The sequence below is a fragment of the Sciurus carolinensis genome, chromosome 5, assembly GCF_902686445.1.
Source record: "Sciurus carolinensis chromosome 5, mSciCar1.2, whole genome shotgun sequence".
Classification (NCBI taxonomy): domain Eukaryota; kingdom Metazoa; phylum Chordata; class Mammalia; order Rodentia; family Sciuridae; genus Sciurus; species Sciurus carolinensis.
In genome coordinates, this window is record NC_062217.1 from 13566046 (window position 1) to 13592555 (window position 26510).

A 26510-nucleotide genomic window follows, 5' to 3' on the forward strand; every position below is an offset into this window, starting at 1 on the left:
GCAAAGCTGAGCCTTCCTAATAATCCTGAGAACGAAGATCTCCGAAATTATTTAGCCCCTCCGCCCAAAACAGTTAACCACACCAAGCTGGTTGGTTTCCAATATCTTTTTTGTAGCACAAAGCACAGAAAGCCAACAGAAAAAAAGTCTGTGAAAGTTTGAAGAAGAAACTTAATATTCCACATAATCTACTCAATCATATTATATTTCCAACATGAAAATGAAAAATATTCTCAGCTCTGGAGGGATTAAAAAAAAACACGCCACAATCCCCAAAAACCTCATATTAAGGGATATATCCTAAAAAGGGGTACAGGGTTAGAAATGGGATTAAATATTTATGTGTCAAGACGCTAAATCACTGAATAATTCATAAAAATAAACAATCAGAACCAACATGAAACAAGAAAGCTGAAACAAATTATGAATCACCCTATCATCAGATTTTTAAAACTATATTTTCTAGCAATGCTGAATGTCAGGTCTATGTGTTTAGCATCTGACATTAAATATTATGTTTTTTTCCTTAAGATAGTAAAGATTTTATCATCAGAAAATAAACTAAAACAAAGAGTTTAAGACAAAAATTCTAAAAATGCCCCTTGGGTTTTTATGCTTAGGAACATGTCATTTCCTCCTTTAAAACTGAACAATAGGTCAAATGTTAGTACAGTCAAGGGACATGGTTCATAAATGTGTATGCATTTCCAGACTGAACATCCTCCAATGCAAGAAAGTAGAGAAATGGGCAATCGTGTTACTTTACAAAGTCCAGACGTACTTTGGTTGCTGTGAACTATGTTCACTGGAACATTACAATAGGCATATTGTATCTCATGATCTGTTGTCCAAGTCGTGTATCAGAAATGACCAGTTGTTGAAAAATAATTCCCAAGGTAAGATATAGTTTAATATTTAAACACCTTGATCATAAGTTGAACAATTCCAACTCACAGTTAAGTGGGTGGTGGTGGCAGAGGGCCGGCCAACTTCTGAGAAAAGAGATTAAAGAAAAGAATGAATAGCGAGACAATGGCTTGCAAACTGTAGCTTTCTAATAATAGTAAAATTTGCATGACACTTTTCATAGCCTTGGTATAAAAATGTTAAATTATAACAGCTTATTATTGCTTCTAATAATAAAACATAACCGCTATAAAATTAACCAGTAAGGCACCATAAGTGACAGTTTGCATGTTACATTAAGCCTTTTGCTCCACGTTCTCTCCACTTCCTTTGATTTCATAAGATTTCAGAAGAAAAGGGGGATTGTAAGAAAACAGTTCTCTTAATTTTTATTATTATTATTTACTTTTTGGTGATGCTGGGGATTGAACCCAGGGCCTTGTGCATGCCAGGCAAGCGCTGTACCACTGAGTTAGGCCCCCTGCCTGATTTTACTATTACCAACAGCAATGCTGAGCATGGAATCTCTTTGCATGTTTTGAATAGAGATACTGTGCTGCGGTCCCTAGGAGGACCCTTCATACGTATTTTTGGAATGGTTGGCTAAGGTTTGGGGTGAAACAAGAGTCTGTGATATCAGGGACCTATAATCACTGTCTCAGGCTTTAACCAACTCAGCTATTCATAACCACATGCAAGAGCCTCAACTATGACTATGAAATATTATGAAAAGTAAATTGTTATGCAAAGAATAAATAATTACATGTTACCCAGCAATAATAAATATGGGAAGGAATATTTGCCAAGAAACATAGTTGCTAGTGTAGCATAAAAACACTAAGCCAGAAAGAGGCCCTCTGATGGTAAATTCGTTTAAGGTTAAAACTTATGATAAAGGATTTACCGAATATGCTTTGATTCAGGCTAAATGTTTTCTGGATTTAGGTAAGCCTATTTAGGGTGGCAACATTCACAGTTAGAGTTCTTAATTAGACTGCAGATTCAAATATTAACTGCTTATGAAGCTGTTTAAAATAAAAATGAAGCCACTGACCCAAAATGTGAGTTAAAGTATAGAGTAAGTGACATTGTTAATTAATTCACCATTCTGCTCTTCTTGACTGCTTAATGAATAAACTAAAGGAAACAGCCAGAGTTCTAAGCAGTTTTAATAGCAGCAACACTGTCGCCTTAACAACTGTGACACTTCACCCTTGGAACAAGGATGCTGATGCTCCAGGCTGCATCTATCAACAGAGAGGGGAACAGGTCTGAGAGAAATGGAGCCATCTCTAAGAGCAGAGGAAGAACTCCAGTAACATCAGAGTTAAAAGTTAGCAGTCTCAGTCTGAAGGTCTTACAGCATTGCTCTTGTGTCCTGCTTTTAAAGGGATCAAAGAATCATTCAGAATTTTAAAAATCAAGGTAGCATACCATTTTAAAGGGGGGGGGGGCTTAGTCTGTTCCCTACAGGCTTTTAAATTATCCATACAGCTAGGATTATGATTCTTGTTCCTCTAAGCATCTTGAAAAGAAACAAATAAAACATATTGCCTTTTAAATGAATCAACTTTTTAAAGAAACGTGCTAGGCAATCTTAGAGCTCTTTTCATATCTTAATTAAAAATTTTAATATAATTATTATCACTAATATTATCAGCTGGTATTTACATAGAATTTCATACAGCGAATAAAGGGCTTCTAGCATACATTATCTCCTTAAATTTCAGCGTAGACAATAGGTACTCAACGGATTGGTTTTGAGACTGTCAGTGTGCAGAGTAAGAAAGAATTCCAATTACTAGTTTGATTATTTAGGCCACTCGACACTTTCTTCCCAAGATTACCAGTTCTGGTCTCATTGTGACCCCATAAGTGATTCGGATTCATGGTTACCCCCATGCTATTTACAGAACAGCAATAAGTATATTAAGAAAATCTGCTTGCTTTGTGACAAAGCTGACTGTAACCAGCTCATAAAGCCGATATCTGTGTCCTTCAGCAGGAAGGAAAAAGCCCGTCTGGGGAGCCCGTCCCAGAGTGTGGTTCACTACAATAGATCTCTTTTTCTGTACAGGGTCAAAAATTCAGCAAGAGAAATTAATAAAAAGCCTCTGAGAAAGAGAGAGAGGGAAAGAAAGAGAGGAGAGAGCTTCTACCACCAGCCCCCTTGCCCTCTCCCACTAAAAGGCAGGGCCTGAGAATTCTAGAAATGGGAGTCTATTCACAGTGGTTAACTAAGAGCAGACTTCCTCCGAGTTAGTTCAATTTACATCCTGTATGAAACGGCAGGACAATATTCTGGATTCTTACACACACTGTTGGTTTTATTGTATACTTACAGTCTTTATCTTCCTATAAAATTTTCCCCTTTCTAGGTTTTAGATAATTCTCTAACATAAAGAATAGGCATTCTTTTGGAAATAAGAAGGCAAAGTGGTTTGCAATAAATGTTTGAAGCTCAGTAGGCATTCGCCCTGTGTGTGTGTGTGTGTGTGTGTGTGTGTGTGTACACAAAGAGAAACAATTGTAGCTAACATTCATGGAGGGCTCTTAAAATGCTAAAGTTCTTGAATTCTTATTAGTCGATATAGAAAATGTCACTGCCAGAGTCCTGTTTAAAAGTTGGGACAAGTGGCATATGTTTAAATTCTAAACTCTGAGCAGAAATTTCAGCAAATTTTAGAAGCTAATTCCAACTTAAGCTCCACATTGAACCAATCTCATTTTTCTTATCCATAAAATGGAACAATATTCCATATCTCTCAGGCAGCTGGGAACATTACATTAGGGAAAAAAAAAATGTTTGAAAGTAAATTTCAAAGTACCTAGAACATGATAAATGCTTCCAAGGTCTCTGTCCATTCTTCCACCTATGCATTGTCTGTTATTTAACTTCAAGATGAAAAAAAAAGCAAAATGGTGGACTTGGTCCTGCATTTCAAATTTATTTTACTGGATAGAAATAAATACTATTCCTTTTAATTCAAAAACTATAATAATAATTACATTTGAAATTAAAAGAAAATATTAAAATATTCCCAAAGGCTAATTCCGGGGCAACACCCCCCCACCCACATTTGAGAAAGAAGAGCTGGAAAATAATTTTCCTCCAACTGAGCATAAACAAAAACGCATTTTACAAAGATACATTTAGTAAATTCAAGTTAATATTCTTCCTTATGGACTAAATGAATTTAAGACAGCTAAATGGCTACTACTCTTGTAGAACTTTGAACTACTGGATTTTGGAGACACCCAGAAACTTTGTTATAGGAACACAGAAATCATTATCATTTTGTAGGGGGTGAGGATGATTTGGGAGAATCCTAATTTTATAATGGTTTAGAAGGTCCTTTGCCAAGGGTAGTCAATGCATGCCATCTGGTCCTCCCGGATTTTGCTACCATGGCAGGCATCACTAATTGATCCCGGTACTTTTTCCCCTGTGAGCCTAGACTTGGCACCGGAGAATTTCTCAAAACGTTTCCAGGCAGGCAGCCACCGCTAACTGATCAGAATTCCCTTCTGAGTTGAAACCACTCTCAGATTAGGCCAAAAGTTTACCTTTGCACTTTATGTGAGGGGCACGCTTGCTGAATAAATTGACAGTCTTAACATAATTCTAGTGGTAATATTTACCCTACTTATGAGACCAAACTTCTCAGGAGTTTCATTACCATTCATTTAGATATAAATACTTCTGATACTACTTATAAATCCTTCTTATCTCTTCATTAATAAGAGCTTCTTAAGGGTCATTATTGGATAAAATACCCTTGGCCAGTTCAAACTGCTGTATGTGGTTATAATTAATAAAACTGTACATCTTTATGAATAGTCTATAATTCAGGCTCTTCAGTAATTAGATTGAAATGAAGTTTTATTATACTTCAATTTCATTTTCTATACTAGTGGGCAAATGGAAGCCTACCCTAGTGCCGATCTGGTGTATCTCTCACCCAGATAAGCTTCTGTTTTTATGGGCAGTGTAAAGATGTACCCAGAACTGATTTCTTCAAAACAAGCCCGGTGAAACAAATGTCTGATTCTTTGGCCAGCATGCACCAGCAGCAAAACAAACAGGCCATTATATGTGTGGCAAAGAATGAGATTACAAAGTCAATGAGGGACAAGGCGCATTATCAGTTGGTCTACATTGTAAAACAAAGGTACAAAAGCCCCGTTAATAGATGAAAAAGTCAAAGTTTCATGGTTTTCAGTGAACGTCAATGGTTTGGGGAATCATCCTGCATATAAGTGGACTTGTGGCTACCCCTTCCCATGTTTCTCTTAGCAGGTGACATGTTTTCCTTAGCTTTTCTGATCTTGATCTATTCGGTGGTATATCGGGCCCTGGCCTAGTTTTTCCCTCTGTGTCCTCCAATCAGTTGCTCTCAAGATTACAGCCTGTGTGTATCCAGGACAGCTACAAAAGTCACAATGTTCGAAATGCAAGAAAACATAAATCTGTTGCAGATATTTTATGAGGTTTTTTTTTTTTTTAATTTTCTATTTGGATGTATGGTACGATGTGACATAAGCTAAATGGAAGAATCACTTTGGAAATTTACAAGCATTTCTATGACCTAATCCTGTAAATTGGCCTTTTAATTATGAGGAATTGTGAAACCACCCCTATTCCATGTCGTGTGAGATGAACCACTTTTTTATTCAATCATTGTTAGCTGTAGGGGAGGGTAAACTTCTGTCCACACTGTGGGCCGGAATGAGGGCAGGGATGCGTGGAAGACAGAAGAGTAGGGAGAGCCCACAGGAACACATGCAGAAGTTCTACTCCATCCTTCTTTCCCTGCTGCTCCTGATGAATGGTCACAAAACTAGATCCACACTGAAGAATAAAAACTGCAGCTCCCCAGCCCAACCCATGCTGAATAAAATAGCCTTGTTTCTACGCATCTGCATTATGATATTTGCTGGCAAATTGAACTGTCAATTCATGTGGTTTTTCCTCTTAAAGAGGAAAGAAGTAAGCCAGAGAGAAAACTGTTCAATGCTCAATTGCCTATTAGTTTTAGTTTACAGATGACTTGATAAGCTCCAGAAGCTACTAATTAGAAAGAACATGCTAATTAGGAGGCTGTGAGATTGTGACACCCTTCTCCCCTTTCTTGCTGGCTGTCATTCAGTGTAACTTCCAAGGCTCAGTTCAAATGTCCCTTCTTGGAAAATCATTCTCAACCCTGTCCCCGGACCCCTGGCCCCACAGAGCCATTGATGCTCTCCCTGACCACGGTGTCCTCCTTCTCTGTCCTCACCAGCTTGAGGCTGACCTTGCTGCTGCAGTGTCTGGCAAGGACGAGATGATGAGCCAAGTGAGCCCAGGGCCAGGCGAATGCATCTTTGCCGCCCAGACCCAGAATAGCATTGGTCCTGCTGGCTGCTCACTTCAGGCTTGTTGGCTGACTAAATAAAAGAACGATAAGGGGCTGGGGTTGTGGCTCAGTGGTACAGCGCTTGCCTAGCACATGTTGGGCACTGGGTTAGAGCCTCAGCACCGCATAAAAATAAATGAATAAAATAAAGCCATTGTGTCCATCTACAACTAAACAAAATTTAAAAAAATAAATAATAACTATAAGAAATGTCGGGACCTCCACTGTTTCACTCTCCAGGGTAAACAGAAAATCCATCTACCCAACCACAGTGGAACTTGATGTGCTCAAGCACTCTTTTGATCAATTTTCCCTCCTGCATCCACTGTCCACGTCCATCACTAGCCACAGCTGCAGACAGTCATCGGGGGAAGATCTGGGAGGGTGTGGCTAGGATAGTAACACTGGACCGTGCCCACGCTTGGGGGCCAGGCAGAGTCGGAGGGCAAGATGTCGCCTCCTCTGCAGGAGAGCTTCTCCTCAGCCTCCTCGGCCTGCTTTCATATTTCCTTTCACAGTACCATATTCAGAGGTTGATGTCAGTGGAAAATGACTCTCCATCTTACATGCCAGTTACAGTAGCATCCCCACAAGATCCAAGCTTAACTGTACTCAAACTGTCAATCAAGCAACATAAAGGAGGGAAAAAAATCAAGTCCTGCTCAATCCAAACTTGTTTAAGACTATTAGATGCTCCAAATGCCTGAAACAAGGGCTCCAGGGACACAGGGAATTCCCATTTCTTATTACATGAACTGGGGTACATACTCCTCTTCTGTATCTTAACATCCTTGGGGCTGGGGATATCTCTGTGTTCCCCATATGGCCCAGGACAGGCACCTGACACCAAGCTGTGCCCTGCAAAAGCCAAAGCTTTTGATGATGACAGGGAACAGGAGTATTGACAGACGTTGTCTGGTTGAGAGTCTGGGAGTAAAACCCCTCGGAGCCAATCAAAGGGCCTCGTTGGCTGAGCTGACCCCCAGCAGGTAGCCTAAAAGGCTCTGCAGAGGAGTGACCCTGAGGAGCACAGGCTGCACTCAGGGGCTGCTGGACCCTACAAATCTGTAAAGAGTATAAGATATCTGAGCCAAGCGCTTGCTCTCCACTTTTCCCTAAATCCAAATACCCTAAAGTACAAGGAAAAAGATGAAGAACTGCCTTTGGGGTTCCCAAGATACAAAATTTCTGAAAGTCTAGGAATGTTGGTGGATTTGCTAGGTTCTTACCCACTGCCTTGCAGCTAAGCCTGGGTTGAGGGAGACACGCCTGGGCTGTGGGCACAGGCCCAGCCTTTCCTTGTAGCTTCAGAGGAGGCATCGGAAGCGTCCTGAATCAGGCAATTTCCTTTCCGAAGAACCCCATGTGTGTACACAATAAGAGCTCATTTCCTTCCATTGGCTTTTGTTTGAGCAGTTTCCTTTGATAAAACATGTATTCCACTCTCCTCCACAGTTATCTAAATCCAGGCACCCTTCAAAATTCAATGCAAAGCCTACTCCAATTGGAGTCACGTCCACGGGCCTAACTTGGAGCAGCCTCTCCCTCCCTCCCACCCTACAGAAAGCCTTAAGTACCAAAGGCCCAATCCAAAAGGGGTCCGTCTCAGGCTGCTCCACTGGTTTTGCTGTGTGAGCCTTTGTATGTACACATACATGTAGACACCTATGCATGCACATGTATGTGGGAGAGTTGTATGCGTAAATATAGTTTAACTCTTCAATTTAATTGCTGGCTGCCAATCATTTTTATTTTGCTTCCTTTCCACAGCATTTAGGTACTAGACCCAAGATTTTAATCAATACTCTCTGAATGGGGTGGGGGTTGAGCCATTGAAAGATGAGTCACAAAGGATTGGAAGATTCACAGATACATTTTGATTGAGATTCCTGGGTATCATACATTTTCTTTTTTCCTCCCTCCTCTATTTTTGAATTTTTCACTTTTCTATTCTTATTTCTCCCTGTGCGCTGATCAAACAGACTCCAGACCACAGTTCTTTGCTCTTGTTTGTGTGTGACCCAAATCCCATGACCCAGAGCTCCAGCAAACACCTAACTTGTGAAAATATCTCTGCTGCTGATGGTTCTCAGCAGGAAAAAAAGGACAAATGATGGCGAGTCTTCCTCCAGAGGCAAGTGGGTCGCCACATCCAGGAAGGAAGGAGGGTCTGGTTCCAGGAAACACCTTGAAACATCCTTGTTTGTTTGCTCTCCTGGTAACAAAGAGGCTGACCTTCCTCAGGGACCCAAGGGTCAGAATGGACTGGCAGACGTCATGGGAGTTTCTTGGTCCCAGAGGAAATTCATTTGTTCGTTCACTTTTTCATTCATTCATTTCCAAAAGTTTAAGATCAGGAGTTTGATCCCAATATGATCCAGTTACCATCTGCTTGAACAACCTAAAAACAGCCTGAGTGAGGACAGAATCAACTTTATCCGTGCCAAAACAGCTCACGGCATGGCCTACCGTGGAGCCTGTTCAAGTGCTCCACTTTCACACATGCACTATAAGAAACTTTCCAAATGTAGCCAACCCTCCTGTTTTCAAAAGCAACTGCATTTCAGTCAAACTAGAAATACTAGGATCCTTTCAGTCTGGGACAACATGCTGCAGTGTCTCATCATTTCTACCAAATGTAAACATTCCCCAAAGTCTAGCATAAAATTATCTTGTAGGATGTAAAGCTTTCTGCATTTTGCTAAAAGAACAATAAGGTCTTTGTGAGTGATGACAAGCCTTCAAGAATTCATAGAAATCCTCACACTGAAGCCCCTGCTGTTTCTGAAACTGCTTAGAGGACCCATAACATTAACTGGAGATTGTTCTCCAATAGTTTCATGTTTGCCCCAGAAAATATAACTTAACTAGTATGCACTGGTGTTTATTCTGTGCAATACAAAAAGTTCTTAATATAGATGACCTCATTTAACCCTGATCATCACCTGGAGAACTGAGTATTATTATTCCTTGTTTTAAAGATAAGAAAACTGAGGTTCAGATAGATTATCAAATTTGCCTGAAGTTGTGTAGTTGTGCATCTAGTCTGTAGGAAAGTCAACTCTACATGATTTATTTATTAATTTTGATTTTTTGAAGTACTGGGAATCGAATCCAGGACCTTGCCCATGCTAGGCCAGTGCACTACAACTGAGCTACATCCCTAGTCTGGAAAGCCAGAATTTGAGTATGGGTTTTGAATGTCTCTAAACCTGTCTGCCAGGAGGTCTGTAAATAATTTGTGTCTAAATCACTATTATGTTCTTACAATAAATAAATTCTTGGGCCCCACCCCAGATGTCCCAAGTCAGAATTTGGGGAGCAGAGGCCAAGAAATCTGTCTTTAGTCCAAACTTCCCAAGAGTTTGTGCAGCCAACAAAACCAACTTTTGGAGTAATTGTTAAGAGTTTTTGGAAAGGGTGCAGAAAACCCTTTCTTCTCCTAGTGTTGCAAAATGGGTGAACTGAATGCAATACAGGCAGAAGACCTTGTCCTGTTCCTCCAAATGTCTTTCTGGCCTTGATCATGGGTGTGCTTCTTTTATTTAGTTTTCCAATGGCCCCTCAAGGGCAAAGAAACAGGCCAACCTGTTCAGTGAGATGTGCTGTACATTTGGTGCCATGTAACTTAACCAGAAGCCTCTGTCCTACAGCAATTAAGCAACTGGAACTTATTTGAACTTAGGACACTGTAAATAACATCCAGTTCATGCATTTCACCCCTAGTCCCCCTTAGACTATCATCTTCATCAGCTGAGCTTCTCTGAAGTTTAAATGAAAAAAAAAAATACACAAAATACACACACACACACACACACACACACACACACACACACATATCCCTGGTCGAAGAGGCTAGCTGCTTAGCTGTTTTCTCTTCTGTATTAAAGCACAACTTCAGAGAAATGTGCCCACTCCCAGGGAGAAAATGAATTCTTTTTTCATCATAATGGAAAGTTCTGGCTCTATTTGGGTGGTTGATGGACTATGGATTTCTGTGAGTAAGACTCATGCTAATCATCTATATACAAAGACCTGCCTCAATAATAAAACACTCCATCATTCAATTGTTTCTCACAAACATTTACTGAGTATCTACTACTTTCCAGACGTTGGCCCAAGTTTAAAGTCCAAGAGGGAGGGTAGCTCCAATAAGGAGACTCTTAAAATACTCCACATGTAGCATCCACAGGGGTAGATTCTATTAATTAGGGAAGAGAGCTAGGCTTATGAATGATCTTTTGTTGAAACTCAGTGGAATGAAGCAAAAAGCTAAGGAAAATAATAAGATAACACAAATACAACAAATAACACTGTAGCACTTTAGAAAGCAGCAGCAATGGCTGTATTTAGAGTTAAGCCTGTAATGATGCAAAGCTCGTCTTTAATTAGTAATGGGGATAGAGGCAGTCTATAGCCTCTCCCCGCCGCGGTTATTCTGAATGGCACAGAACTCATTGCAAGGCAGGAGGCCCTGGGAGCCTCTCCAGGAAATCCTTCAGTCCTCCACTTGCCACCTTCCCACAAATTTACCTCAGGTTTTCACTTTCCCTGTTATAAGAGAATCGAACCTTTTCCTACAAATTTTCAAAACCCATTTCTCCCCCATGGCTTAAGCCCATCCATTCTCAGTGGGTCCCACGGATCAAAGCTGCACCAGGTGCCATCTGCTAGCCCAGCACACTCTCCCCGCAAACCTAGATGATGTTATCTTAGCCTGTTCGTCCCTTCTCACTGCCTTGTCTCCTGTGACTGCCCTAAATATCCCACGCTGCCTTCTAAACGTTTTGCTTTCTGCTCTCCAGGACCCTGCGGTCGCACCCGCCACTCTTCAGAAAGCGCGCTCCCAGACGATGGGGTGTCACCTTAGCTTCCGTACATCATGGTTGAAGACCCAATCCCCACCTTTACTGAAGTTTAGGATCTCGAATTATTGCCCCTTATCGCCTGGTTGTGAAACCTAATCTAGGACACCATGAATGGCATGGTCTCTTCTCACAGATCGAAGGCTCTCAGAGAGGTCCTGAGGCCAAGACACCTGTTCCAAGGTGCTCGCTCTGAAGTGCTGTTCACCTTGGTTTTGCCTAGGACGTCCCCTTTGACGTAAGCTTTTCCAAGACTGGATCATCAACCATTTTCTGAATTACATTTGCTTCCTTAGCGATCCCCACTCCTTTTATGATTTTAGAGATCAGTCCTCTTTGGGTGAATCCCAAACTTCATATCCAGCTCTGCACGCCACAAAGCCTAATGACCAGATCCTTTATGATCCTCCCTGGTCCTGCTGTGTGTTCCTGTCACTGGTATTTCTGATGTTTCTGTACCTAAGTGTGTGTCTCCAGGTCCTCTCTGGCTGGCTCCCTTTCGTTCGGCCTTGACAAGTCCCGCCCATGCTGTCAGTCACTCCCTGTGTAGACGCACCACCTCCCACCTGATCCTCATCACCTCTGCTCCTGCTCCGGTCCTCAGGGCTCACCAGTGGCTGCAATTCTCAGGTCTACACTGTGCTCACAGACTGAAGTCCTGAAGCATGTCTGACTCTCTCTCAACTGCTCACAAATACTGCATCTGCATCTGCTGCATGCCGCGCGAGGTTGGAAAGCCACGCTGCAGCCTCCAATGGTGATGCACAACTTAGTCCACGCCACGTGCTCCCTTGAGTCACCTCCTCCTCCAGAGAGGCCGTGCAGGTGCATGCATGGCCACACCAAGGCCATATCAAGGCCCACGGCTGGTGCTGTCTTCTGCTGATAGCCTTCTCCGCCTCACCTGGATGGCGATAATCTACTCAAAGAACACCTTGTGGCATGGATAACCTTCACCACACCGATGCATCTACCTATCCCAACTGCCACGCGAGACTGTTAATTCCATGGGTGAAAGGAAGTGGGGAGGATTAAGTGTGATTTTTCTCCTCTTCCTATACTGCTTATAAGGTAATTTTTTTCTACACATTTTTGTGCAGCCAAGAAAAATTTTCTTAAGTAGAACAGGTCAAGATTAAATGAACAATGGAAACAGCCTCAGTCAGTTGACAACAGGGCCTTCACCACCGGTGGAGTTCTTTTGGTACTTTGTTTCATTAAATCTTCACAAAATTCCAAAGAACTGGACGTGACCATCTAGATTTATGCCAAGTCCACAGGGAGGGGGGAACGGCCATGCTTCCCATGGGAGCCAGGACTCCAAGCTGTACTGATAGCCCTTGAGAGTTGGCTTCTTGCCCCCAACCCCCAACTACCCTTATTTAATTTTGAGATCTGTACTCCCTTGACTTCAGTGGTCTAACCGGCACCTAGGGCTACACAGCAAGAAAGGCCAGTGGGCCCAGGGCACTGACCTCTGTGCTTCCACTTCCTGCCTCCACTAATCTTGATTGCCATCTAGGGAAAAAAAAAAACAAAACTCCTGAAGCATAACTTTAATTTGAACAGAACAAAAACAGAGAAGCAGCCGGCACTGACTTGGTTTGATGGGAAGCTGAGACAGGAGGATTGTGAGTTCAAAGCCAGCCTCAGCAACTTTGCAAGACTCTGTCTCTAAAGAAAATATTAAAGAGGTTGAGGGTATGACTCAGTGGTAAAGCATGCCTGGGTTCAATCCCTGGCATGAAAAAAAAAAAAAAAAACCCAGAAGAAAGGAGATATTTCTTGCAGGATGGTAAAGTGACTATTGCTGTTATTGTCATGGTTACTATCATTGTCATTCTTATCTAGCATTGATGACCTCCTTTCAAGTTTCAAGTCTGAAGCATTACCATCCTATTGGCCCAGGATAGGATGACAAGTGGCTCTGGTTATTACTGGGATCACTGATGTTTGGTCCCTAAGAGACCCACCACTGGACACCCACAGGGTAAGAAGAAAAATGAGGGGGGAGGGTAAGCGGGGGAGGCGGGTACAGGAGCACCTTCCCACCCGCTCTCCTTCACCTTACACTGGGCAGTGCCAGGCAGCCAGCCTTATCTTTGAAACCTTTTATTCAAGACAGAAAAGAACACAGATCCTAAGTGTCCAGCTCTGGATTTTCACAAAGTGAACACATCAGTGTGACCCATGCCCCGTTTAAGAAATAAAATCCCCACAGGGCCCAGGAGCTCCCTGGGGTCCTACGGACCTGCCCTTCCCCAAGGTGACCAGGCTCCTGTGGACTCCCCTGTGTCTGCACCGTGTGGCACGTGTCTCCTCAGAGAAGCTTTGCAGGCAGCAACTGCCATTTCAAAGCAGAGGGAGAAAGTGTGTGTGAGGGAGTAATTTCGTGTGTAGGAGAAAAAGTGCTTCTAATTTTCGGTCCTGAAAATGTGAGGGGGGACAAAGAACCACGTGACGGGGGACAAGTCCGTCAGGCCCAGCCCTGCTTCCCTGAGCGTCTGGAAGGGTTCCAGCAGCAGGCCTTTCTGAGGAAGGAGACAAACAGAATGGCCTCCCTCTTTCCAGGCCTGGGCTGGGCAGGGCAGCTCCTGTGTCTGTGACGTACAACTATGTGGCTAGGTCAACGCTCATTATTTAACAGCAGCATGCTCCTAGGAGCCTAATACACTGAACAACTGAACATATGTTTTTGATTTTGTTTTCGTTTTTTTTTTTTGAGCCAGTGAGTGAGATGGAGTGTCACAGACCCAACTCCAGGACTTGTGGGGTTCTGCCAAACTGTAATGGGAAACTAACTCCTGTGCTGATGTCCCTTGCCTCAGCAGCTTTGGGGCCCAGGCAGGCAGGGGCCACAGAGGGCCATCTCTGAAATGCAGCTCCAGGGGCCGCTCAGATGCGGGCTCCATGCTGTCGGCTTGGTGAAGCACCAGGCCGTGCTGATGCTTTTCCTGCTAATTTATCAAACTGGAAGGAAGAGATCAGAACATCAAATAAAACTCCATAGCTGCAGAACAAGTAACTCAAGACCCAGCACGTATCTGGTGGAGGGAGCTCATGCCCAGGCCCAGCCCAGTATTACACAGTGTTAAACAGCAGCCATCTCCAGAGCTACATGCTGGGCTCCTGGTTGTCAGTCTTTCCAGAAACTATCACTCCCAGTGACTTTTTCTGATCCATTATTTAGTGTGTTCTGGGTTTCACACCATAAATTTCACCCTGAGATGGGGAATTCATGCTCTTTAGGGGGTAGCTGGAAAATGGGCAGTAAATGCAAGCTTTCAGTATGGCAGAGCACGGTGGGGTTAATAGGACATTAATAAAACTCATGGTGGGGGCAGAGTGTAGGATAGAGGAGGGGCCCAGGGATCTTTCTGTTAAATATCGACCTGAAGATTTTTCTAAGAAACATTGGAAAGTTTGTCTCAATGTAAGCCTAAGAGTCTGGGGCAGGTTCCTGTCTTCTCTAGATGAAACCTGGCCACCATGGGGAGGCGACGGCTCAGCACCCTCCTACCATCCCTGTCTGGTCAGGGTGCCCAGTGGGCCTGGTGGAACTGAGGGGGAAAATCCTTCCTGGTCTCTCTGCCTCCAAGTAAGGCAACAGGTTGATGTGGTCAGTCATTGACTGGAGCTGGGATTAATTAGTCCCTTCAGTGACCTTGGCACCTACCAAGGGTGGGGTGCAACTCTAAGCTGCTGGGGACTCGGTGCTGAGAGTCACAGAGGAACTCAGGAGGGCTGAGGGCTGCTGCCAACATGATCACTGTTCAGCTGAGCAGAAAAACTCAAAAGGAAACCCAAACCATGCACTTTATCTCTGAAAACTGCGTTAGTGTATTATTCAAATGATGTGAGGATATGACTCTATGTTCATCTAAATCTCTGTCTGTCCATCTATCATCCTTGGTGTAATTTTGCAAGCCATTGTCTAACATCTCGGCAGGTATTTTAGAGATGGCAACAGGCTACGGTTGGGACAGAAGATAATTTGAAAGCATTCCTTGCAGTGTGGAAGATGTCTGTTCCTCCAACCTGCACCTTCATCTGTGGACTTTCCCACTGTGCTCAGGCCTGAGTAGGGCTGAGGGAAAAATGGAGAACCCCACCCCTTTCTCCATCGTTGTTGGTTCTGTGTCAAAATGGGTCAACAATGGGTCAAACCTGCTGGAAAAGTCGAGTATCTTGGTATCCATAAATAAGTGTCTTATACCCTGAATAAGGAGGCGCCATATTGGTCCTGTTAGACGAAGCCTGACTTCCTTAAATATGTGAAGGGCCTAACCTGCTAAGAAGACATCTGACCTGCTTCCAGAGCCCCAGAGGAGGCTGAGGATGAGGGTGAGCAGGAGTCACACTTCATTTCGGCATGAGAAATAACTTCCCAATCACGTTATGGCTTGTACACATTGTGGGGTTGTGTCTATCCAGTTGCTAGGGGAAGACACCTAGTAGCCAGAAACACTTGGTCAGGGTTATGGTAGAGGGCAGGCATGAATTGCTCTGGATAATCTCTGCCTCTCTACTTGGGATTCCTTCCTGATTTTCATCTGTGTAGTGTGCCAAGTTCTTCCATCAATTTTAATACGTTTTCCCACAGCAAACTCCCATTCCTAGTCCCTGAGTGCCCTGAGCAACCAGGTGGCAACTGGAGTAGCAAGTCTTTAACTCCAAGAGTTAAAGAGACCAAAGCTCTCCCAGCCCCGGGGGCAGCTAGTCCCTTTGATCCTGCCTCTTAATTGCAGCCTAGTAGCACCGGGAACTTAAAAGAAAAGAAACAGGGAAACTCTAGAGATAGGGTTTGTTTTGTTTCCTGAGGGGATGGTCTTTGTGGTGGCTGGCAGGAAGTTGATACTCTTGGGCTCAAATGATGGGTTTCCTAAGGGGGAAATCAATCATGACTTCTTCCCGCCAAGAGTCAGGCATGGAGAGAACCTGGAAATGAGGGGCATCTCCCTGTGCCACTCAGCTGAAGGTCCTAACATCTACTGGGGATGGGAGGAAGAACAAAAGAGAAGAAGGAAGACCATAGGTTAGGGAGGCGCAGGAGAAGGCAGCGGGGAGAGAATCGCGGGAAGCAGACAGCCTGAGCATCTCGGGGCGGGGAGGGCGGGATGTCATCGGAACAGGAATGCAGGGGAAGGGAAGCTGGAATGGAAAGTAGGGATTGCTAAGAGATCTCTCAAAGGGTGGCCAAGTCTTGCTGTTGACAATGAGCTTTTACCTACGGTATCTATTTCAGTTGTTTATATAAGCCGACACTCATCAGGTCCTTTAAGTTTCATTCAGGGTGTACGCTTGCGCACACATGAGATTCAAAAGTAATGAAAAGGCCAACTCATCACATCCAATAATGGAGACAATGGCCTCCCCACCCCCAGAGATGTACCAAGTCCCTTTGTGAGAGAGACTCCTAGCTAAAACTGAATGCCTGCTGGTGCAGCTTGTCAGGAGTCGTTGTTTGTTTTCTGTTTAACTCTTCAGTGAGTTCTGCCAACAGTTTGTGTCTGCAGAAGTTTTCCTAAAGCAACCCCCCAACCCTCTTGTGTTGCAACTAGTGAACAGAGGTAGGGTGTTTGGAGTCTACCGACATGGGTTTCACCCTGTTCTGTGACTGGTTCGTGTGTGAACTTCACTCAGTCTCTGAGCTTCATTTTGTTCATGAAAAGTTTTAATTGAATTGATGTCCACAAAGCTCTGAGCAGAAGAGGGCTTGCCATATAGTAGGCGCTCAATAAACTCAATAAACATTTGCTCCGTTTCATTCCTAAAAGGTTATTGGCAAATTAAAAATGCATAAAAACACCAGCCATCTGTGTGCGGACCAAATGGGCATCTGGGCAGAGAAGACTTCCTCCAAATCAGTTTAGCTCGACTCCTGGTTCTACGTAAGAGGGGCCACATGTGGGACACACAGAAATAGGAAGCACCCAAGAAGAAGACAGATGCAGCATAAGGAATAAGACATAAGGAGGTATGTCTTTAACCCAGCCTGGACCTGCTTGCTGAGGCTACATTAGACGGCTCTCTCTTCTAAAAATGTCTTCATTTTTACTGCAAGACTTCAAATCTAGCATGTTTAAACAAATGCAATGTTAATGGTCTTTGTATCTTCATATTTTTTGGAGAGAATGAGGAGGGAAGAGCATTACCTACATCTTAAGGGAATGAATGGGTTGTCAGTTCCCAGAAGTAATGCACGGGGGGTGTAAGGACTGAAACAGACACATCAGACTTTCTGGTTCCGGTTCTGCCCTACATCTAGAAAAAAGGGAATTTAAGGCTGATTTCCAATTATTTCTTAGGGAGAAAAAGTCTCTGGAGCAGATGTGTAAACACACCAGTCCTCCCTGGAGGTGGGAACAAAAACCAGGGGGAATGGGAGAGTCTGCATCCAGAGAGACAAGAGAGCTCCCAGCGACATCCACGCACTGGCTGTGTGTGGCTACAGAGCTGCTTCTCACCTTCACCCTAGCAATCTTGGTGAAGCCTGGTGGCTCTGGCAGTGCAGCCTCAACTCTGTGCTGAGACTGAGCAGCCTGGAGAGGCCTTCTGGCGCTGGCCTCCAGCCCTCCAGAGCGCTCCCCACTGAAGCCACCCAGAACCAGCGCCTGCTGCCACTCACATTTATGCAAAGCAGCCACCATAGGCTACGGCCTCCCCAGGAGCGGCATCTTCCTCCTCTGGGAGCTTGTTAGAAAAGTAGAACACTGACCCCACCCCAGACCTACTGAATTGGAATCTACATTTTTAATAAGCTCCCCAGGTGATTCGCAGGCCCAGGAGGTCTGTCAAGTGCTGCTCTGGGTTAGGAGTTGGAAGCATCTGGCACAAGGGCATCCACCATTTGCATACTTCCAAGTACTTTCTCATCCTGAAAGTCTGTGTCCTTCAGCACAGTCCTAATGTCTGGCTGTGACTGAGATCCACTAGATCCAGGAAGAATGAATCCCCAGGGTCATGGAGAACACCATGAGTGGTGTCCAGTGATACTTCCAACCACTCTGCAATGATTATCTTAACCAGTAATGTCCCCCAAATTCATATTTTAAAAGGTAGTTATTAACAAAAGTCTACTTTTTTAAAAAAAGAGTCACCACACATACACATATATGAAAAATCCAGCTATAGAGTGTTCCCTCATCCACTCAATAGTCTGCAGTTCTAAACATGACACTGAACCAGTAAGCACCTCCGAGAGGACCCGGCCAGAGAGGCACGCCAGAGAGGGTAAAGTGTGCAGCAGGAGAGTTGATGCAGAAGGCTCCGCTGTTTTCCCATGAAATCACAGGACAGTACTATGATGCTTTATAGTGTCACTTATTTTTTTAGACACTTTTGGTCTCTTGTGGGTATTCATTTTCCCAATTTATTAGCTTTTAGTTTCTTCCAGGTCACTGGCTGCCTTCTGCAAGTCTCATTCTTGGTCATCTGCCTGTCTCTCTATGTTTATGTTCCTTTTTTCCACAGCTTCAACTATGGCTTCAGCACAGTTGTGTCTCAGGCACACACTGGAAGCCTGGGTTCTAGGCTGGTCTCCATTCACACCCTGTCAAATGTCTATGAGATATCTCCACTCAGATGTCCCATCATTAGCTAAAAACACCATGCCCCAAACCAAAGGCTCCCCATCTCCCTTCCTCTCCTATCCTGTCCCCATTGATTGATGGGTCCCTTTTATCTCCCTACATGCATTTTGGTCATGGTACCATCGATATTGCTCCTGAGAGAAAGTGTGAGGTCATTTTGGCTCTTGCGAGTTTTCACTAGCTTCTCTCAGGTACCTTGCAAGGTGCCTTCTGGATCTGCCCTTTCTCCTCCATTCTCACACCCAGGTTCATCCACTTTCTTCCCACATTATTCCCAGAATATCACAAATTCTCTCTGACTAGTGGCATCACTCTGACCCTATCTTACGAGTCTCAGTTGGATCTTTATAAAGCATTAGACTTGTGTTACAGGTGACGAGCTATTGGCATGGCCGTTCAGTTCTTCCTTATGCCAATTCCAGGCCTCCATCCAACCTTTTCTCCTGCTCCCCCAACCCCCAACACTTCATTCCTATTCTCTAAAGTCAGGTTTCCCTGCTGGCATCATGCCATCCCTCCTTCCTGAGACTTTGACCCCTGGCCTCTCCAAACATTTGACTGTGCTTCCTTATCAGAAAAATATCTTTAACAGAAACAATCATCATAAGGATAGCGACTTATTTATAAATGGTATGACTGCATGACAAAACTAACATGTACTATACATTTCTCATATATGAAAATCGACTTTTTAAAAGGATAAGCTAAATAACATACAAGATGTAAGTTCAACTGTTTCCTTATCCAATGCATAATCTTGCCCCGGGCCTGGGGTGTAGACATTCCACATTAGAAACTAGGAGCTAGACAAAAATATATCCACTCAGGCCAGAGGAAGTAGTTCTTCCTCCATGAAAACTTATCTGTTACTCTAAATGGAGTTTTCCTTTTCTGAGCTCTCCAAACATTAAAATGACACGTACTAAATCATTTATATAATATATGCTTCACTGATACTTTTAGTTTGATTAATTGAAGCTTGCATTTAGGATGCCAAAAATTTATAGATTTTTAGAATAATTCAATCTCTTAATTAAAAACATTACTGTCTTCCCAAAATTGCTTGGGTTGGGCTCCATTCAACTGCACAACATGCATTAGAAGAAGACTCCACATCTGACCACAGTGTCATTTCATTTACCTCATTAAGTATCATATGCATAGATGGATCCCCATGGGTTGGGGAACTAACAACTTTTCCACTTTTTGGCTAATAAAACTTTCAGCATATTGCTTAACCTCACTCAAATTCAGTTCTCATTTAATTTATCAGGCCAGGTAAAGGGAGCATCATGTGACCTTTAAAAGAGGCAATAAGCACAAATACGGAAATGACATATACACATGTCAGATGTTACCCTCACAATTACACGTTACACCGTCAGCTACACTAAGTACATCTGAGATTTCTAAAATGACTGCTCTCCTATCTCTACTTTAAGCTTTTCTTTCTTTCTGCAAATGGATTATTTTATTTTCTCAATTTGATCTGCTTAGATAGCACCACAGTGCTGCCTACCTATAGAGCTTGAGGGTCTCAGGGGCCTGAGTTTAAGTAGTGGCTCAACCAGGCATTAGCTGTGGGGTCGTGTGTGTGTTCCTGAGTGTTTCAGAGCTCTCTTCCAGTGGTCCCCTGGGAGTAGCATTAATTTTATGGGCTCTCCAGCTCTTCTTCTGATCACATGTGTCTGTAAAGCACCTTGCTCAGAATACAAGCCCCCAAATATGAATTTCTTCCCCACCTTTCATCAGGCATAAGAGAACTCAATGAGATGTTCTCATGAAAAAATGGAATACTCTGAATTTTGATTTCCTTGTTGACTTTGCTTTCTCCCAGGCCTGCAGGCCATTTACAACACTAGGGAATTGCATTTTCTAGAAACATCTGTCTGTTGTTTGACTCAGTTGGGAGACAGAGCAAACATAGGTTTCGTCCCCGGGTGCCTGGGTGCGTAGCCTGAGCTGGGCAATCAACACCCTTCTTGCTCTGCCTTGGCCTCTAGCTGCCTGTGGTCCCCAAGTCTAGTCTAAACGCACATGCTATCCAGGGAAGCATCTGGGGACAGGAGATGGACAGGGGTCCTGTGAGATGCTTCACATCACTTAGTTTTTCTTGTGCTTCAAAATTCAAGCACTGAAAAAAATACCAATGAATAAAAGTTTTTAAAATCTGGTTTATAAAAGTTTTTAAAATGTAGTTTACAACTCATCTCCTAGAGGAGCTTTATCTAGTAGGCCCTTGCCAGAGTGCCCTAATTCTAGGCTCTCCCTTTTCAACTCTCCATTTGAACTGTTAATAGAGATAATGCCGGCGAAAGCCTTTCAAAGTTTAAGTAGCTACACATGTTAATTACCCTTTGAAGACAGCTGCGTGCCTAACTGCTCTTACCTTGTCTGCAAGCCTCTCCTTTCTGGCTGCTGTGGACTGCACCCTGCTAGGACGAGACCAGCAGTACTTTCAGTGGGCCTCTCTCCTCGTCCCTCCCAGGTGGCTCTCCACCCCCAGACCTCTGCCAGGACAACCAGCTTGCCTGGAGCCTGCTCCCCGACTGCCAGGACCCAGGGCTGAGAAGACTTCTGGAAGCATGGCTAGTCCTCAGTCTTCCCCTCACTGGGTCCCTTAAGCGTGCAGTTTGTCTTTGCCCAAAGAATGGATGTTAATTCGGATGTTAGGGGAACCATCCCCCCCACCCCCATCCCCAAGCAAACACAAAAACAAAAACAAACGAAAGAAAGAAAACGGCTCCCAGACCCACCACAACAAAACGACTCTGGTGTTTAAACAGGGAAACCAATTTTTAAAATGAACTCTGCTTTAGGGAAAAAGGGGGAAGTAGAACCCTCCAGGGTCAGGTATCAGATTTCCTTGCTGGAGATGGGGACTGGGGACGGTTAGCTAATTGCATCAGGGGCTTCAGGGGGCACCCTGTGGCTCAGAAGTGGGAGAAGGTCTAAGATTTCCTTTTGTTTCTGGGCCGATGTTTAAGGCTTTACAAATGATGTGCCTGTGGTCCCCAGTTACTTCAGGGCTCAGCGACTGCTCTCGAGCCTTCTATTTTGGATTGTTTGAGCATTCTTACATGCCTACTGCTCATCTCATATCTTTATATGTTATTTAAACAGCACTTATGCAGACAAATATAACAGAGGTGAAGAAAGTGCTCACCCATAGCTATGGAAAACTCAAGATTCTTCTTGTTCTTCCCCCAAACACCAACACCCCAAATCAATGTCTAATGAAATCAACAATGCTAATGTCATGTTAGCCAGTAACAATATTATTCAAGACTCTGAAAGTTACAATTTCATACCATGCATTTTAGTGCACACACAAAGGCAGGTGGTGGGTAACCAGCTTGGTGTTCTAAATGCATAGCAAGAGCCCAGGAGCCCAAGAGGTGTTTAACAAACACTTGTTGACTGATTGATGGAATATGCTGATGGGGGACATCTTAGACAATGCATTCTTTGTCAAAACACTAAGGTGCATTGTTGAGTCCGATTTTATTACCGAGCATTTTTGCCATATTGAGGGGGTATGCTGCCAGAAAACTTATCCACCAGCCTCCGAGCTCAGGTTCACAAAGAACCCCTAGGGCCTTACCTTTCACACCTGTTTTCCTGCTCAGCAATGGAGGCAGGGGCTAGTCTCTATGAACAATGCTGTGCAGTTGGAGGCAGCTATATGTCACTTTGACTCCTGATTATGACTACACCACAGCTGCAATGAACAGTTTGTGCACTTTTTCAAGAAGAAAAACAAAAACCGAGTAAAAAGATAGAGGAAGAAAAAATACTATTGTAAATGCTTCACAAAGCTGGGCTAACTCTTCCTGCTCCATTCTTCCAAGACATTCTCCTGAATCATGAAATATCAAGTTGCTTGCACTACACAGCAGTGCGTGTCCATGTCCATCCAACTCAGACGATCATTCTAGAAGGGATGCCTGGGCTCCTAACCCTTCACTTCTCTTTGCAGCCTCTTCCCTTCTCTCCCTGCTGGGGCTTTAGGCTGACCCTGGGGCAGGTTTTGTGAAAAGGGGAAAATGTCCTCTCCCCTTTTTCATGCCCTAGGCGGGGGTGGGGGGTGGGGAGGTGGGGGGGTGGGGAGGTGCACTCACCTGGCCTGACTTGATTGACAGTTTTCTTCAGGTGAGATCATGCCTCTCTACTTTCCCATAACACCCTTCTCTTCCACTGCCCACCTGCTTCCCTGATGCCAGATTTCTCTGCGTGATGTGACATTGGTAAACCTTCAGGAGGCAGCCAGTTTTGATGGGCAGCTCTGCCTGAAGATGTTAAAGGGCCCCAACTGTTTTTAGCAACCAGCATTTCTTGAAGTTAAATCTAAATCTTTGCCCTTTGCGATGCCTCCCATCTACTCCTATGTTGATGCTGTTTTGCTCTTTTGGAAAACGTAAACAAATCTTTATGTCTTTCTTCCCATCCTTTTCTTGTTACCAATAGGAAAGTGCAGGAAGCAGGGAAGAGGAAAAACAAAACAAAACAAACAAACCACGTTCAAGATTGACCCTACTGCTTCTACTATGAGGAGTTCTCTTAAGCGTGATATCTAAAGATCCCTTTCTCCCTATTCTTGCTTGGAATCTTGAGTACCTGATCTTGAATTTCTATGGCGCTCCCCAAGCGCGGGACTGGCTGGTGGCCATGTGATATTGATTTGTTTTCACCATAGCAACAGCAAATTAAAACAACGAGCAGAAAGAAGGCAGGCTGTTAAGCAATAAAGCTACATGACCAGTAGATTTCACAAGCATATTTTTCTCCCCTCCTCTTGTTTTCTCTTTTATTCACTCCACTTTCACAAATTTAATACAAAAGTCAGAGTAAAAATAGCACAAGAGGCTTGGGGCGCTCTGAGATCTATCACTGGAAGAGTCTGGCGAGCTCGGTTTCTGTTATGCTAGACTAGATCAATGCAGAAAATGTAAACAGCACTGCTCTGATTTCCTTGGAAATTTTATTTGTGGGTCTCAGGATAAATATCGATAGAATATTTACAGGAGCCGAGAGTGAAGGGCTATATACATGCCTGTGTTAATACCCCAAGGCATTGCTGACAGTTTCTTACCACCAAGGTTTCATCCCTTGGTACTTTAAATAGCTCATTGTACCAAGAGAAAAACAACTTTCAATTTGATACAAGGTCAAGGTCTCCTAAAGTGCTAGAATCATGAAAGTACAGCAAGAATTATCCAATTCTGTTAGGAGACAGAAATATTGAGGGAGGCACTTGCTTCAGGCTACGTAAGTAGTGAGGAGGACACAAACTAGCAGAGGGAACTCCGGCAAACTCCAGCGTGTTCTAAGCAAAATCATTTCTCACGAGGCTTCTGAGTAAACACTAACCTCCCTCCTGATCTCCACAACCGGGGTGGCACCTGTGACAGGGGGTTACCAGTCGGTAGTATTGTTCTTTCCTTCCTTCCTTTGGGCCATCTGTCCGAGGACATGGCGCTTCACCTATAAAAAGCAGCTGTTCCCCAACATCACAACCAGCCTTGAACCTGGGGGCATAACCTGTGTCCTAGATCATGGCTGCAGGGGACCTGGCACTCACCCCCACCCCAGGGGGACCGTCCACACAGGTGGCACTGCTGGCCTGCACCAAGGGGAAGTTAGGCCAGAAAAAGAGCTGAGCCGGGGCTCCCCACCGCTTTTCACCAGCTAAGCCAGAACCCTGCAGAAAACCTGTGCTGACCGGCAGGTAGGAGACGATGCCCTAGTTACGAGGGGGATGGGCTTGGGGTGTGCAGAGGACAGGCCGAAACGCAGAGCCATAACTCAGGTCCTGCCGACTGGGAGTAGAATGTTCCTGGCCAGGACATGGAGAAATATTCCTCTCCACGAGCTCGAATAAAAGAACACACAGCAGAAATAGTTGGGGGATGACGTCAGAAGTTCTGGGCTAGTGTCCTGCACTTCTCCTTGAAAGTAAAAACGGTGGGTCTAGAAGAATCTACGTGGCATTGCCGTTATTTAAATGAGCACTGCCGCCCCTCCAAAGAGGAGAGCTCAAGAAACTTCCTCTTACGTAAAGATTATACCATGCCCCCAGCCTGATTTTTTTTTTTACCTTATTGTCCCCAAATGCACACATTTCCCAATTAACAAACATCTTTCCACTTAACCTTTGTCTATTAAAGAGACAGTAACGTTCTTGAAGAAGATTCATGGTGCTCAGGCAAGTCAATTTTTTTTTCTTCTTCGCTCCAGTGCTTGCTAACTATTCTAAAATGTTACACATTTATTGTAAACACATGCTTCCGAGGCCTAACAAAAAGGCACAGTTTCCCCATGCCTGGCAGAAATTTTAAACGGGAAAGGGCAGAAAGAATTCTTTAACAAATATATCCTTTCCTTCTCCTGAGCCAAGTGTGTTAAAAATAAATCTTCTCCATCATTTCTCACCGTTGCTTCTCGGCAAGAAAGTTGATATGGTTCGGCACAGTGAAAACACGGCTTTAAAAGCTAGCCTGCTCTCATTAAATTATTCTGCTGGCTGTGTGTTCTCATTAAAAATGCATACAGATCAGATAATTGCAGTAAGCATTATTAACCCAGCTTTACTTTGAATATAATGGTTCCACTTTTAAGCTGGAAACAAAGGCTCAGACATGCCAGGAAAGAAATGTAAACACTGAACTACAGTATCGAAAACTTGCCAGAAAGCTACCTCTTGCTAGGTTGTTAGAAATGTGCCTTTGAAACTCGATTAAAGCTCAGCATTGTAGAGCCAGGGAGGTCCCTCATTTCCAATAAATAGACATATTTTCGTCTCAAACATTCAGTCGCTGATTATTGACCATGAAGTTGTTTTTTTTTTTTTTTTTTCCTCCTTCATTCCTAATTGCAAGTCTGTTTTCCAGTAAGAAGACCAATGTGAACTTTATCTATGCCGGGGCTATACTATACGAGCAAAGAAATTTTTTTTTATAAGAAGAAAATAAGATTGCTTCCAAGATTGTAAATGGTTTTAAAAATAAGCATACGTGGATCTATTCTTTGGATCAAAACTCGGTTTGATGCCTCACTCCGAACAGGCGGCATAGATTCAAGCTTTGCCATTTCTTTTTCTCAAATCAAAATGTTACGTAAAACTCCAGGGTTCCCTGCAAGTATCACATTTGAATTAGTGGAATCCGGTCTCCCTGGCTTCCCGAAGCAACACACATGGAATGCAGCATACTGCAGCAAACTCTTTAAACATTCAAAAAAAAAAAAAAAAAAGGGGGGGGTTCTCCTACCTTGTTTAGCTCTGCTTGTCCTTCCCATGTACAGTAACCCCAGGAACATCTGGCAGAATCGAGTGGCCGAGGCTTCTCCACTGCATCATGAGGGAGAAATTTCCATGCAAATGGTTCTCATTCCGTGTTTATTGTACTCTGAAAGCCGTCTGCCGTATCTGGAAAATTTTACCTTTAGATGATGAAGCAAAGACAGTCTAAACTCTGTTGCTGTAAGCTGCGGCCCTTCCTTCCGACAAACCCCGCCCACCGCGGCCGGCCAATCCGCAGCCAGCTCGTCAGCCCTCCTGGTCTGAAACTGGCCCTAATAGGATGACTGACACAGCAACACAGCACTTGCAGCGTCTGAAAACAGTGCATCCATACTGATGAAAGAGGAATTTCCCTCTCCGAAGAAAGCAATCATAGCACCAAGACAAAGTGGCACATAATTGGCAGAGCAGGAAGAGGGGTAGCTCAGGAAAACACGCTTGCAGCCAGCCA

General features: G+C 43.8%; 1 protein-coding gene across 9 annotated transcripts in view; it reads right to left on the reverse strand.

Annotated features, from left to right (window-relative positions):
• Positions 1 to 26254, reverse strand: part of Mbnl2 (muscleblind like splicing regulator 2) — a 150038-nt gene extending 123784 nt beyond the window's left edge. For all 9 annotated transcript variants that reach the window (XM_047552626.1, XM_047552628.1, XM_047552623.1 and 6 more), the window contains exon 1: positions 26028 to 26254. The gene's annotated coding sequence lies outside the window, so the exon portion shown is untranslated. The remainder of the gene's footprint in view (positions 1 to 26027) is intronic.
• Between the last annotated feature and the right edge of the window lie 256 nt (positions 26255 to 26510).